This window comes from Mandrillus leucophaeus, unplaced genomic scaffold (genome assembly GCF_000951045.1).
Source record: "Mandrillus leucophaeus isolate KB7577 unplaced genomic scaffold, Mleu.le_1.0 Scaffold110, whole genome shotgun sequence".
NCBI lineage: Eukaryota > Metazoa > Chordata > Mammalia > Primates > Cercopithecidae > Mandrillus > Mandrillus leucophaeus.
Window position 1 is genome coordinate 2,708,251 of NW_012099210.1, and position 13,997 is coordinate 2,722,247.

Here is a 13,997-nt window from a genome sequence, read left to right on the forward strand (position 1 = left end):
AAGTCAAGAGTTCGAGATGAGTCTGGCCAACATGGTGAAATCCCGTCTCTACTAAAAATACAAAAATTAGCTGGGTATGGTGGCGGGCACCTGTAATCCCAGCTACTTGGGAGCCTGAGGCAGGAGAATTGCTTGAATCTGGGAGGCAGAGGTTGCAATAAGCTGAGATCACACCACTGCACTCCAGCCTGGGCGACAGAGCAAGACTCCATCTCGAAAACACAACAAAAAAATAACAAAACAGACCCAAAACTGTATTTAAATGGTAGTACTATTTTACTATTTTTAAAATAAAACACCAAAATTCCAGATAGTCCAAAACAGCCAAAATGACTAGGTATCTAAGATGCTGTACAGTGTGCTTTATTCCCAATTTTATATTGTGTCCGACAATTTTTCAACCATAAAATTGTAAAAGGGGGCTGAGCACGGTGGCTCATGCCTGTGATCCCATCACTTTGGGAGGCTGAGGTGGGCAGACCACCTGAGGTCAGGAGTTCAAGACCAGCCTGACCAGTATGGTGAACTGCTTGAACCTGGGAGGCAGAGGTTGCAGTGAGTCGAGACCGTGCCACTGGAGTGCACCACTGCACTCCAGCCCGAGTGACAGAGCAAGAATCTGTCTCAAAAAAGAAAAATAAAATTGTTAAAGGATAGTTTTCAAAAAGAGATAAAATCATGATTTTCATGCAACTATAAAATAAACACCCATCAAAGATTTTACTCAATTCATTATTTAATGAATAAACTGTAGACATATTACAACTGATTCAAAGGAAAAGTCAAAAGAACCGCAATTTTATATGGAGTAAGGGAACATTAAAATGAATTTACAAAGGGAAACAAAACTGGCTTTTTTCACTGGAGTGGGGAGTTTGTGGACTTCGGGAGGAGCAAAATGAAACCACCACACCACAATTCCACTGCAGATTGTATTTGCATTACAATAGATAAGAATTATTTTGGATTGCTATCAATTACCTACAAATTATAGTTGTAAAATAACTGGAAGTCAACAAAAGGCAACAATCAGATAAAGAGTGTGTTCTAGACAACACAGTTTTTCACTGGAGATACCTAGTAATCTCTTTGCTTATTCTAAATTTATTTACAGAGTGAATCCTCTAAATAAAAAACAGAAACAAATAAATAAGACTATTTGCTCAGTGCTTTCTTAGCGCTGGGCAATGTGCTAAGACCTTTACATACATTATCATTAGGTGGATGTCATTATTACTATTTTATAGATAAGAAAACAGATTGACTTGCCTAATACTCCAATATTTAAATACAAGTCTGATTCCAAAGCTTTTAATGTCTTAAAAATAAGATAATGACAAATTTTCTAAAAATTTAACATACAGTACATTTGACATTTTTATTCCATGAACTTTTTAATGCATGTGTACATTTTTGTAACCACAATCACAATCTGGATACAGAACTATTCCATCACCCAACAACTCTCCTTGTGTGGCTCCTTTGTCGTGTTATGGAGCCAAGCCCATTTTGCCTGCCACACAGTATGCCAATCACTGAGACAATGAGCTTTGCAGCAAAGAAGGGATTTAGTCACATGGCAGCTAAGTGAGAAGCTGAGAGAACAGGTCTCAAATTCATCTCCCCAAAGATGGAGTTTAGAGATATTTATGGGGTAGGGGAGCAGGGTGGTCTGAGGTACAAGGAAAGTGATTGGGGATAACGAAAAGTGAAGTAATTCGTGTTCTGTGCAAGCATAGCTAAGCTTTATGGCTCTTTGTGGGACACATGTTCCAAAAATGGTAGCGTTAGCATGATCAGAGGGTGAAGCTCACGGCCTCTGACATCAAAAGGTCACCCATTGGACATTCGGACATTCACTCAGGCCCAATTAAAGGGTCAGTGTGGTCTTATCCAGTTTGGACTGGATGAGAGCTGACTTTAAGTTCCTGAAAAACAACCTAGGCAGTTGTTTTACCATTGTGACCTATATGTCAGAGATGTTATCTATAGGATGGCTGAAGGGAGTTTCTTTTGAAAAAAAAAAAAAACAGCTAAAAGCAAGCAAAGCGGGTTAAAGTTTAACAAGCCTAGATAGGTTTCCCTCAGCTTCAGCAGTCATACCTTCTCCCATCCCTGGCAAATATTGCTGTATTTTGGTGTTTTCAAGAATCTCAAATACATGAAATCACACAGCACATAAATTTTAACAAAAACATATTACCTAGAAATAATTATAGATTCACAGAAAGTTGCAAAAATAGTACAGAGAGATCCTGGTACTCTTCACCATTACCCCCAATGATGACATGTGACATAACTGTAATACAATAACAAAACCAGGAAATTGACATGAGTACAATTCAAATACCTCATTCAGATTTCATCAGTTTTATATGCACTCATTTGTGGATGTGTGTGTGGTTCTATACAATTTTTATTTTACTTTTTTGAGACAGGGTCTCACGCTGTTGCCTGGGCTGGAGTGCAGTGGCAGGATTATGGCTCATCGAAGCTTCAACCCCTGGGGCTTAAGTGATCCTCCCACCTCAGCCTCCTGAGTACCTGGGAACACAAGCATATGCCAGCATACCCAGCTAATATTTATTTATTTATTGAGAGACAGCGTCTCCCTATGTTGCCCAGGCTGGTCTCGAAGTGCTGGGCTCAAGTGATCCTCCTGTCTCTACCTCCTAAAGTGCTGGGATTACAGGCATGAGCCACCACACCTAGTCAGTTCTATACAATTTTATGACATGTGTGAATTCATGTAATCATCACCACAATTAAGATACAGACTGTTCTATCACTGCAAAAATCCTTGTGCTACCCTTTTATAGTCACATCTCGTGAAGCTAAATTTTTTGGAAGCCTTTCTTCATGTGTTTTACCACCCCCTAAAAAAAAAAGCTACTTTAATGTAATTAAACAGAATCAAACCATTACTTTTTTGGTATTGTAATATTTATTTTATTTTTTTTACTGAGATGATTATATGTAGAAAGTTCTATAAAAGAAAAATTATACTTTTGGCTACATTATTATTTAATTTCATGATTATTACTGAAGATAATTTTGTCATACATAAAGGAATGTGTTAAAAAATGATCTATTCCAGGTGTCAGATGAGCTATGTAGACCACTATTTGGAAACCAGATGCTTGGACTTCACCAGACATCAAAGAGTGAACAGTAGCCCACCACTTAAAACAAATTCAAACTCTCTTACAGCTGTTGAGCCAAATGGCAGAACTTTAATCATTTTTCCTCTTCAGTGCTTTTTAAAAATACACATTTTATAGTGAACGTATGGCATGCTAAACCTCTAAAAACGTAATGTTTTGGTAATAAATAGATGAACTGTGGAAATGGGATAAATGACATTTATTTGTAAATTAAGAAAGCTTTTTTAGGGAAAAGTACTTTCCAAACCTATACAATCCCAGTGCTTCCTCTGGGCTCTTCTTTTGCCAACCAATCAGATTTATCATTTTAATCTAAGAACAGCTGTAGATATGTTGTCTCCAATTTTTGTCTATTTGCTTATAAATTAAAATAAACTTTATTCTTAAAGCAGATTGCTGTTTTGGAATTACCAGAATATTGTTTAATCATATTGATTTGTGGAGAACTCTGACTTCTTATCGACCCCATCCACATTCTTCTTTGTACATTGTTTCTGTCTTAGGTTAACGTTTATTGTAAGCATGAGGATAGTAGTTTCCAGTCTTTACTCCAGTTATTCCTCTTGCATTCTCTGGTCAGCTTAGCCTCCACTCATGATGGAATTTTTCTCCCAAGGCCTGGATAAAGATATTCCATTCAGCTCCTATGGCACATCTTACAGATTCCCATACTGGGAATGATGAAGAAAGTAAACACTAATGGGCAGAGGCAAGTAGGGGACATTTTTCCCTCTAAAGTTTACCTTTTTATTGTCTCTTTTAATGTACAGCCTCTTGTTAAATATATATATAATTGGAATTATAAGCCAAGGTGTCTACAGCTATTCCTAAATAGTTGAACAATTTTCAGAGCAGATATAACCAATTTACTACCATAATTGGATAAATGTGTTGTCTGTGGTTCTTGGTGATGGCTTTGGCCTGAGGTCCACATGCATTGCTATTAATGAGCAAAGAAGGACACTGACGTACCCCTTCAGATTGGCTGTCTACCCTTGCCCACCTAGGGTTGCCAGATTTAGCAAATAAAAACATGAGATCAAGAGTGAGGTCACCCACCACCTCCCGCTCCTTTCCTTGCTGAATGAGGACCATGCAGGTGCCCTCTTATACAGTTAGAGTTACTCTCTGTGCCCAGTAACTGCTTTGTTCTGTTGACTCTCAGGTCTTGGGGTGATAATGTCTCTCCCTCCTGCTACTCCCAAGGTGCTTCACCGTTCTTTTCTGGTTTCCTTTAACCTTGTCACACCACTGAAAATGGTCCCACTGTTACTTTCTCCTCAGTACCCCATTTGAAAGTTCACCTGTCAGGAGTCTGACACAAAGTGGTTCTGACTGGTGAAGAGCACAACACATTTTGTAAAAATATGAATTGCAGCTTAAACCATAGAGCCATTGACGTACATAAATCTATGGTGATGGGTTTACATCATTCCAAGTGTGCTGTAGCTTAATTTATGACACATCTTCAACAGGAGGTGAATCCTAATAGCTCTGGTTTTGGAGGCCTTGGCAATGGTTCTCCCCATTCACTATTAGACACACCCTACAATGAAGATGTCCATGCATATAACATGGTCCTGCTTTTACTTTCTTCTTTGCACGTATACAATTGTTTGATATTTCTAAAATTCAAGTCACTTAATTTACTGACCTTTCAAAAAGATATATGTGTGTATATGAAAGTGTATGTATGTATAGGCGTGCGTGTGTGTGTAAAATTTTTAAGAAAGAAAGATTACATAATTGAATCAGTCATGATAAATTCATACTACTGAATACTATAGAGGTATTAAAAGGAATGAGAACACATGCACACAGAGAGGGAAATGACACACACTGGGGCCTGTCGGTGCGACAAGAGGAGGGAGAGCATTAGGATTAATAGCGAATGCATGCCGGGCTTAATACCTAGGTGATGGGTTGATAGGTACAGCAAACCACCATGGCACACGTTTACCTATGTAACAAATCTGCACATCCTGCACATGTACCCTGAAACTTTAAAATAAAATTGGCTGGGCGCGGTGGCTCATGCCTGTAATCCCAGCACTCTGGGAGGCCGAGGCAGGAGGATTACCTGAGGTCAGGAGTTCGAGACCAGCCTGGCCAACATAGTGAAACCCTGTCTCTACTAAAAATACAAAATGTTGCTGGGCATGGTGGTGCTTGCCTGTAATCCCAGCTACCTGGGAGGCTGAGGCAGGAGAATAACTTGAACTCGGGAAGCAGAGGTTGCAGCGAGCCAAGATTATACCACTGCACTCCAGCCTGGGCAATAGAGTGAGACTCCATCTAAAAAATAAAAAAAAACAATAAAATAAAAAAGAATGAGATGGCCCTATGTGTGTCAATATGGAAATCACTCCAAGACAATGTGTCACTTAACAAAACCAAGGCCAGAAGAAAAAAACACAGAATCAAGTAATTTGTATATGTATCATCATCAAGAATGAACTGGGGAGAGTTCCAGATCACTGACAGTGATTCTCCTTGGAGGAATGGAGTGAAAGGGTGTGAAACATGCTCTCACATTTTGCTCTCTATGCTTATGTATCGTAAGGGATTCTTACATATCTTTTACAACATGTTTTGTGTTCATCTATGCTTTCTCCTAAAACCTCACCAAAATGACAGTGAAGAGACAAAAAAGGACAAGCAGAACTGAGAGGTGACAACTGTGGCTTAGAGACACCAACAGAATTTAGGAAAGTTAAGGGCAGAGGATAAGTGATAACTGGATTCACAAAATAACAAAAACTGAAGCCTATAGTTCTGCAAAGATGGTTGCCAATGGGAATCAAATTGACTCATGGCCTAGAACACTCGAGAAACTCAGAAGTTAGAGACACCATATGCCTTCAAAGGAAGGATAAGGAGGGGGATAAAAACAGGAAAATTAATTGAGAGCTTTTATTAGAAGAAATTCCATTCCTTGAAATTCTACCCCACTCCCAAAAGTCCAGTAATTACACTCTCCCAATACCATCAGGAAATGGGAGGTTTGATCCCTGAAAACACTATGCTAGAGACCCTGAATTCAGGGATGGCAGAAACAACTGAAGGCATGTGGTGATCAAGTGAGACCTTGAGGCGCTGGACAGGAAACAGTTGGACTGAGTGAAATGCTATACACCCTGTGGTGACACCCCAGGCCTTCTCCCCTTTTCAGCCACAAGAATGCTGGCAGGAAGGCCCAGACCCCTCAGTCAGGAGGCTGGATAATTCTGTTTTGGAAAAGTTCTCCCCAGTAGACCTATTCACCTTTAAGATCGTCCAACAAACCATCAAGGTCCCACTTGATCACCCTGCAATGAAACCCACCAGTTGATAAGCCCCATTCATGTACTCAGAGCTTCCAATCTAGTGCCTCACTTTAAAATATGAATTGGCAGATTTTTGAGGAAAACCTCTGATATGCAAAAACAGAAACAGAAACAAAAAGAAAAAAAGAAATTCAGAAGAATCAAAGACAGTGCAAAGAGCAGAAGAAAACTTCAAACAAACTATTAATAACCTCAGAAAGACCGGGAACAGTGGCTCACGCCTGTAATCCCAGTACTTTGGGAGGCTGAGGCAGGCGGATCACCAGGTTAGGAGATCGACACCATCCTGGCTAACATGATGAAACCCCATCTCTACTAAAAATACAAAAAATTAGCTGGGCATGGTGGCAGGAGCCTGTAGTCCCAGCTACTTAGGAGGTTGAGGCAGGAGAATGGCGTGAACCTGGGAGGCAGAGCTTGCAGTGAGCCGAGATCGCGCCACTGCACTCCAGCCTGGGCAACAGAGCGAGACTCCAGCTCAAAAAAAAAAAAAAACAACAGAAAAACCTCAGAAAGATAAGTGATGATATTGCATCCGTAAAATAATAGAATGCTAAGACAATAGAATAACCAAGGAAAAGAAAGAGTTTTAGAAATTAAAAATATTTTCAGTAAAAAATTCAGTAGAGCGGTTGAAAGGCAAAGTTGAAGAATTTCTCAAAAATAGAACAAAAAACTAGAAAAAAGAAAGAGGAAAGACAGGAAAATTAGGGTAGTTCAAGAGGGTCAACTTCTAATTAACAAGGATTTCAGACAGAAGGCAAAAAAGAGGGGCAGACATTGTCAAAAATAAGTGAATAACTGAATAACTGAAGTGTTAGTTTGAGTTCTCCAAAGAAAGAGAACCAATAGGAATAGATACATGTTATAAGGCATCGGTTCATGCGAATAGAGAAGCTAAGAAGCCCCAAGATCTGCAGTCAATAAGCTGGTGACCAAGGAAAGCTGATGGTGTAGTTCCAGTCCGAGTACAAAGGCCTGAGAAGCCAGACAGATGACATCGTAAGTTCCAATCTGAGTCCCAGTCTGAAGATCTACGTCCCAGCTCCTAGACAGTCAAAGAGAAAGAATGATTTTTTTTTTTTTTTTGAGACAAGGTCTCACTTTGTCACCCAGGCTGGAGTGCGGTGGCGTGATCTCTGCACGCTGTACCCTTGACCTCTGAGGTTTGAGTGACCTTCCTGCCTCAGTCCCCCAAGTAGCTGAGACTACAGGCATCCTGGCTAATTTTTGTATTTTTTGGTAGAGACAGTTTCACCATTTGCTCAGGCTGGTCTTGAACTCCTGAGCTCAAGCGATCCACCTGCCTTGGCCTCCCAAAGTGCTAGGATTACATATGTGAGCCACCACACCTGGCTGAAAGAGTGAATTCTTTCTCAGTCTTTTTTGTTCTGGTGAAGCTTGAAATGGATTAGATGAGGGCCACCCACATTGGGGAGGGCAATCTACTTTACCTAGCCCGCCAATTCCAATGTTAATCTCATCCAGAAACACCCTTACAAACAAAGCCACAATAATGTTTAACCAAATATTTGGGCACTCCATGGCCCCCATGGCCCAGCCAAGTTGACAAATAAAATTAACTATCACAGATATGAAATAGGAACATGTTCCAGAATGAAGGATGTGAGTCCCTGGTGAAGGGCCCCAGTAAGAACGAGAAATAAAAATGACCTATACCAGGGCACATCACTATAAAATTTCCACTGGGGATAAAAAGAATTCAAAAGCGTCCAGAGAGAAAAACAGAGGTTACCAGGGAATAGAATGGCATAGGACTCTCAACAACAACGTGGGGAGCTAAGACAAAATATTGCAATGTCTTCAAACTTCTGAGAAAAAGGCCAGGCCCGGTGGCTCACAGCTGTAATTTCAGCACTTTGGGAGGCCAAGGTGGGTGGATCACTTGAGGCCAGGAATTCAAGACCAGCCCGGCCAACATGGTAAAACCCAGTCTCTATTAAAAATACAAAATGTATCTGGTCTTGCTGGTGCATGCCTGTAATCCCAGCTACTTAGGTGGCTGAGGCATGAGAAAAGCTTGAACCCAGGAGGCAGAGGTTGCAGTGAGCCAAAATTGCGCCACTGCCTTCCAGCCTGAGTTAGAGTGAGACTCTGTCTCAAAAAAAAAAAAAAAAAAAAAAAAAAGAGTTCTGAGAAAAAATCTTTCCAATCCAATTCTTTGCCAGCCAAACTACCAAATATGAGCATTACGAAAAAGTTGTTTTCAGACAGGTAAAATCTCAGAAACTTTGCTTTGCATCTTTTTTTTTTTTTTTTTTTTTTCCCACGAAACTTCGGGCATGTGTATCACTAAAAGAGGGGAATAAATTAAGAAAGAGGAAGCTCTAAGTTTGGAAACAGGAATTAAAACAAAAGAAAGAGTCAAGTTAAATTTCTGTAGTGATGGTGAAGAGATATTCTAGGAGGACAAAATGTTGCAATTCTAGAGATCAGTCACTACAAACAGCAACAGAAGTTTAGAAGAATCTAGGAGAGATGTCTCCATCAAAAAGAAGAAACAAAAAACCAGAACCTGCTAGAATACTTAGGTGCTTGACCATGTTGTCTGGAAGAGAACTGGGAAAGCATAAGAAAATGTATACATATTTTCGAAAGTCTACTCACATATACAAAAAACCAAAACAAGATGAATAAGGAAGCAGTATTTAACCCTAGGAAAAACAAACAAAAAAATGTGTCTAGAAAAGAAAATGTAAAAATGATATTGCTTTTTTATGAGCAATATTTGCAGCATCATTATATTATAAACCTTGGATATTCAATTAATACAAAATTGTGATTAAAACACACAAGGTGGGAGAAATATGTGTGGAGGGGTGGGTAGGAGGAGCGGTAGTGAGAGGGTGCTAAATCCTTATCTTCCTTAGTAGGAAGTAAGTTGATAATGTCTGAATCTGTTGTTCAGGCTGCTGTAATAGAATACCATGTGGCTGTTCTAGAGGACAATGAAAAAGCAATAGAATACCATAGACAGAGTGGGACGGGTACAGTGGTTTAGGCTTGTAATCCTAGCCCTTTGGGAGGCCAAGGCGGGAGGATTGCTTGAGCCCACGATTTCGAGATCGGCTTGGGCAAGGTCTCTACAAAACATTTTTAAAAATTAGCTGGGTATGGTGGTGCAGAGCTGTGGTCCCAGCTGCTTAAGAGGCTGAGGCAGGAGGATCGCTTGAACCTGGGAGGTCAAGGATACAGTGAGCCGTGATCACGCCATTGCACTCCAGACTCCTGGGTGACAGAGTGAGGCTGTGCCCCCACACCAAAAAAAACAAAAACAAAAACAAAAAAAAAATGATGACTTAAACAACTAACATTTATTTCTCACAGTTCTGGAGGCTGGAAGTCTGAGATTAGCGTGCCAGCATGCTTGGTTTCTGGTGAAGGTCCTCTTCCGGGTTGCAGACTGGCAGTTTCTTGTGTCTTCTCATGGTGAAAGTGGGTTAAGACCTCTCTGGGGTCCCTTTTACAAGGGCCATAATTTTATTCATGAGGGCTTACTCTTGTGACCTATTTACCATCACATTGAGGGTTAGGTTTTCAACATATAAACTTTGCGGGGACACACACAGTCAGTCCACTGCAATGTCTACAATCAATAAATACAATAAATAGTAGCATAAACGTAATACTAAAAATGAGGAGTCAAATGTAAAGGGAAAAACAGCTGAGGTAAAAGTTGTCTCTACCTTTGGGGAGTCTAATTCTGGGGCCAAATATTGCTATTTTTTCTTTATTGCTGTTGTTACTTGTCTATTGTAGGTGTTGTAGTATTAATTGATCTTTCAAACCATGTCTGGGTATTTTTTGACTGCCCAAAATATTTTTATGACCAGAAGAAGTTGTGTATAAGGTGATATAAAATACCTTCAGGGTAATGGTTTCTTTTCTTTTCTTTTTTCTTGAGACAGGATCTCACTCTGTCACCCAGGCTGGAGTACAGTGGCGTGATCATGGCTCACTGAAGCCTCAACCTCTGGAGCTCAGGTGATCCTCCTGCCTCAGCCTCATGAGTAGCTGGGACCACAGGCACATGCCACCACACCTGGCCAATTTTTAAATTATTTGTAGAGACAGGGTCTCCTTATGTTTTTTAGGTTGAGGGTTTCCTTAATCTTTCTTGAATAAGGTTGGACCTAAACAAACTAGATATCTTGATGTTAATTGCCTACTAGTTTTTGTTTGTTTGTTTGTTTTGAGACGGAGTTTCACTCTTGTTGCCCAGACTGGAGTGCAATGGCGTGATCTCAGCTCACTGCAACCTCCACCTCCTCGATTCAAGCAATTCTCCTGCCTCAGCCTCTCGAGTATCTGGGATTACAAGCATGCACCACCACACCTGGCTAATTTTGTATTTTTAGTAGAAACAGGTTTCTCCATGTGAATCAGGCTGGTCTTGAACTCCTGACCTCAGGTGATCTGCCCACTTCGGCCTTCCAAAGTGCTGGGATTACAGGCATGAGCCACCATGCCTGGGCGTGAATTGCCTACTAGTTTTATTTATATATTATTTAGACAGTGTTGCCCAGGTTAGAGTGCAGTGGCATAATCATAGCTTACTGCAGCCTCAAAATCCTGGACTCAAGTGATCCTCCCAGCTCAGCCTCCCAAGTAGCTAGGACTATGGGTGCATGCGTGCTGCCATACCGGACTAATTTAAAATTTTTTTTTAGTGATGAGGTATTGCTTTGTTGCTCAGGCTGGTCTCAAACTTTTGGGTTCAAGTGATCCTCCTGCCTTGACCTCCCAAAGTGCTGGTATTACAAGTGTGAGCCACTGCGCCCAGCCCATCTACTAGTTATTAATTGAGATTTTCCCTTAATTCAAATACTCAAACAATTAAAATGCCTAATTACATTAAGGCATATGTTTTATTATATTATTTAGAAAGCATTTCTATCAGATCAAAACATTTCTAAATGTTTTAAATGTATTAACTGTTTCTGAAATATTGTTGCTAAGAATGTTTATATAGAATCAGATAATTCTGTAATTTTGTTTTACTCTTTTATATGACTTTTCTATTACACTGTCTTTTTTTTTGGAGACAGAGTCTCTCTGTTTGTTGCCCAGGTTGGAGTGCAGTGGCACAATCTTGGCTCACTGAAACCTCTACCTCCTGAGTTCAAGCAATTCTCCTGCCTCAGCCTCCCAAGTAGCTGGGATTAGAGGTACATGCCACCATACTTGGCTAACTTGTTGTATTTTTAGTAGAGACAAGGTTTCACCCTATTGGCCAGGCTGGTCTCGAACTCCTGACCTCAAGTGATCTGCCCACCTCGGCCTCCCAAAGTGCTAGGATTACAGGCATGAGCCACTGCGCCCGGCCTATTACACTGTCTTAATAGCCATCAAGGAAAAAATCCTAGGTTAATACTTTAAAAGTTAATCAATAAAAGTTTAGATATATCCTTTAGAGATATATCTTCTTTGATAACTTTCTCTTCCTAATCAGGGTTGAATTATTAATACCCAGTGTATATATCTTAGTTTGAATTTCTCTAAATTATCTTGATATAAATAACACTCTTAAACATGTAGTTATGCAGAAAACAATCTGTGGGAATATATGACAAAAAGCTAACTGGATATTTGGGAAATGGAATTGGGGAGGCATTTTTAAAAAGTGTTTTATAGCCTTTGAGTGTTATTTTTATAATCTGAACATATTTGTATATATGTAAAATAAAAGAAAGAGTTGCACATAGTAGGTTTGGGATCTATCATTGAATTGATTGATTGATTGATTGAGACAGGGTGTTGCTGTGTTACAGGCTAGAGTGCAGTGGCGTGATCATTGCTCACTGCAGTCTTGATTCCACTGGCTCAAGCTCAAGCAATCCTCCCACCTCAGACTCCTGAGTAGTTGGGACTACAGGCGTGTGCCACTGTGCCTGGCTAATTTTTGTGGTTTTTTGTAGAGACAGGGTTTAGCTATGTTGCCCACACTGGTCTCAAACTCCTGGGCTCAAGCAATCTGCCCACCTTGGCTTCCCAAAGTGCTGGGATGACAGGTGTGAGCCACCGCACCCAGCCCTGCTTCAGCTCCATCACTAGAGAATTTCACAAGCACAAGCCTGGAAGAATTGCCTGTCGGACTTCACAAGTCATTCCAAGATTGGGTTTTGTCACTTTGACCAAATGACCTTGAACTGAAGTGACCAAAGGTAACTGTCCTGTTCTAGATGGTTAGATCCTAGGTGGGGGAAGCATGTTAATGGCGGAGCTACGAGTATCCAAGCTAGGCCAATAGGAAATCACTTCTCAGTCCACAATCAACCATGGTATATAAGGCACGAATGAGCGTAGGAAATGGACTTTATAGATTTAAAAAAACACAAAGAAATTCTAGTTATTTATTTTCAATTAATACATTGGATACATTTTAGCCATTTTTTTTTCCTCTTGTTTGTCAGGGCTTTTTATGTTAACCAGAATATACAAATAACAGAGTTTCACATGCCCTTCTGACGGGCAGTATCTTCTTTCAGAGTAGCTCTTCTCGCTTGAGATCTTGACTAGATTAGTTCTTTCTTCTTCGGTTTCTAGTACAAGCAAGAAGATAATTCTCTGTCTCATGTTCTCCATGTTTATATTACTATTCCAGTCCTTAGCACACATTTAGAGATGCTGCTAATATATGCATGTAATTCTGCAGGTTAGGAGGGTTCTGCAGGTAATTCACAGGGGAGTTAGGAATAGAACCTTTGAGGCTCTTTGCTCTACACCCGCCTCAAATGGCACAGGAAATTAAAAGAAAATCCCTGGGGTCTTTTGACAACTCTAGGTCTTTTCTGACTCAACTCCAGTCCATTAACAAATCTTCCAGTTATCCGTCCAAAATATGCCTCCAGTGGCCTGTTTTTCCCCATCTTTTACCCCTACTACCCTGGGACTGGCTCTCAGGAAAGATGTCCGACCATCTGACCAAGACCACTGAAACAGCTTCAAGACCATTCCTGCTTTTGCTGCTCCAGTCCTTTTGCCACACAGAAACCAGAGTGACTTTCCAACACAGTAGTTTGACCATGTTTCCCTCCTTTTTATTATTACAATTTTTTGTTGTTTGTTTTTTAGGGACGAGGTCCCACTATTTTGCCCAGGCTGAACCTTAACACATGAGCAATCCTCTTGCCTCAGCTTCCTGAGTAGCTGAGACTACACCACGGAGCTCAGCATATTATAATTTTTATTTTTATTTTTGGAATGGAGACTCGCTGTGTCACCCAGGCTGGAGTGCAGTGACATGATCTTGACTCACTGCAACCTCCGCCTCCTGGGTTCAAGCAATTCTCCTGCCTCAGCCTCCTGAGTAGCTAGCTGGGACTATAGGCATGTGCCACCACACTGGATAATTTTTATATTTTTGGTAGAGATGGGGTTTCACCATGTTGGCCAGGTTGGTCTTGAACTCCTGACCTCAGGTGATCTGCTGTCCTTGGCCTCCCATAGTGCTGGCATTACAGGTGTGATCCACCGCACCCAGCTC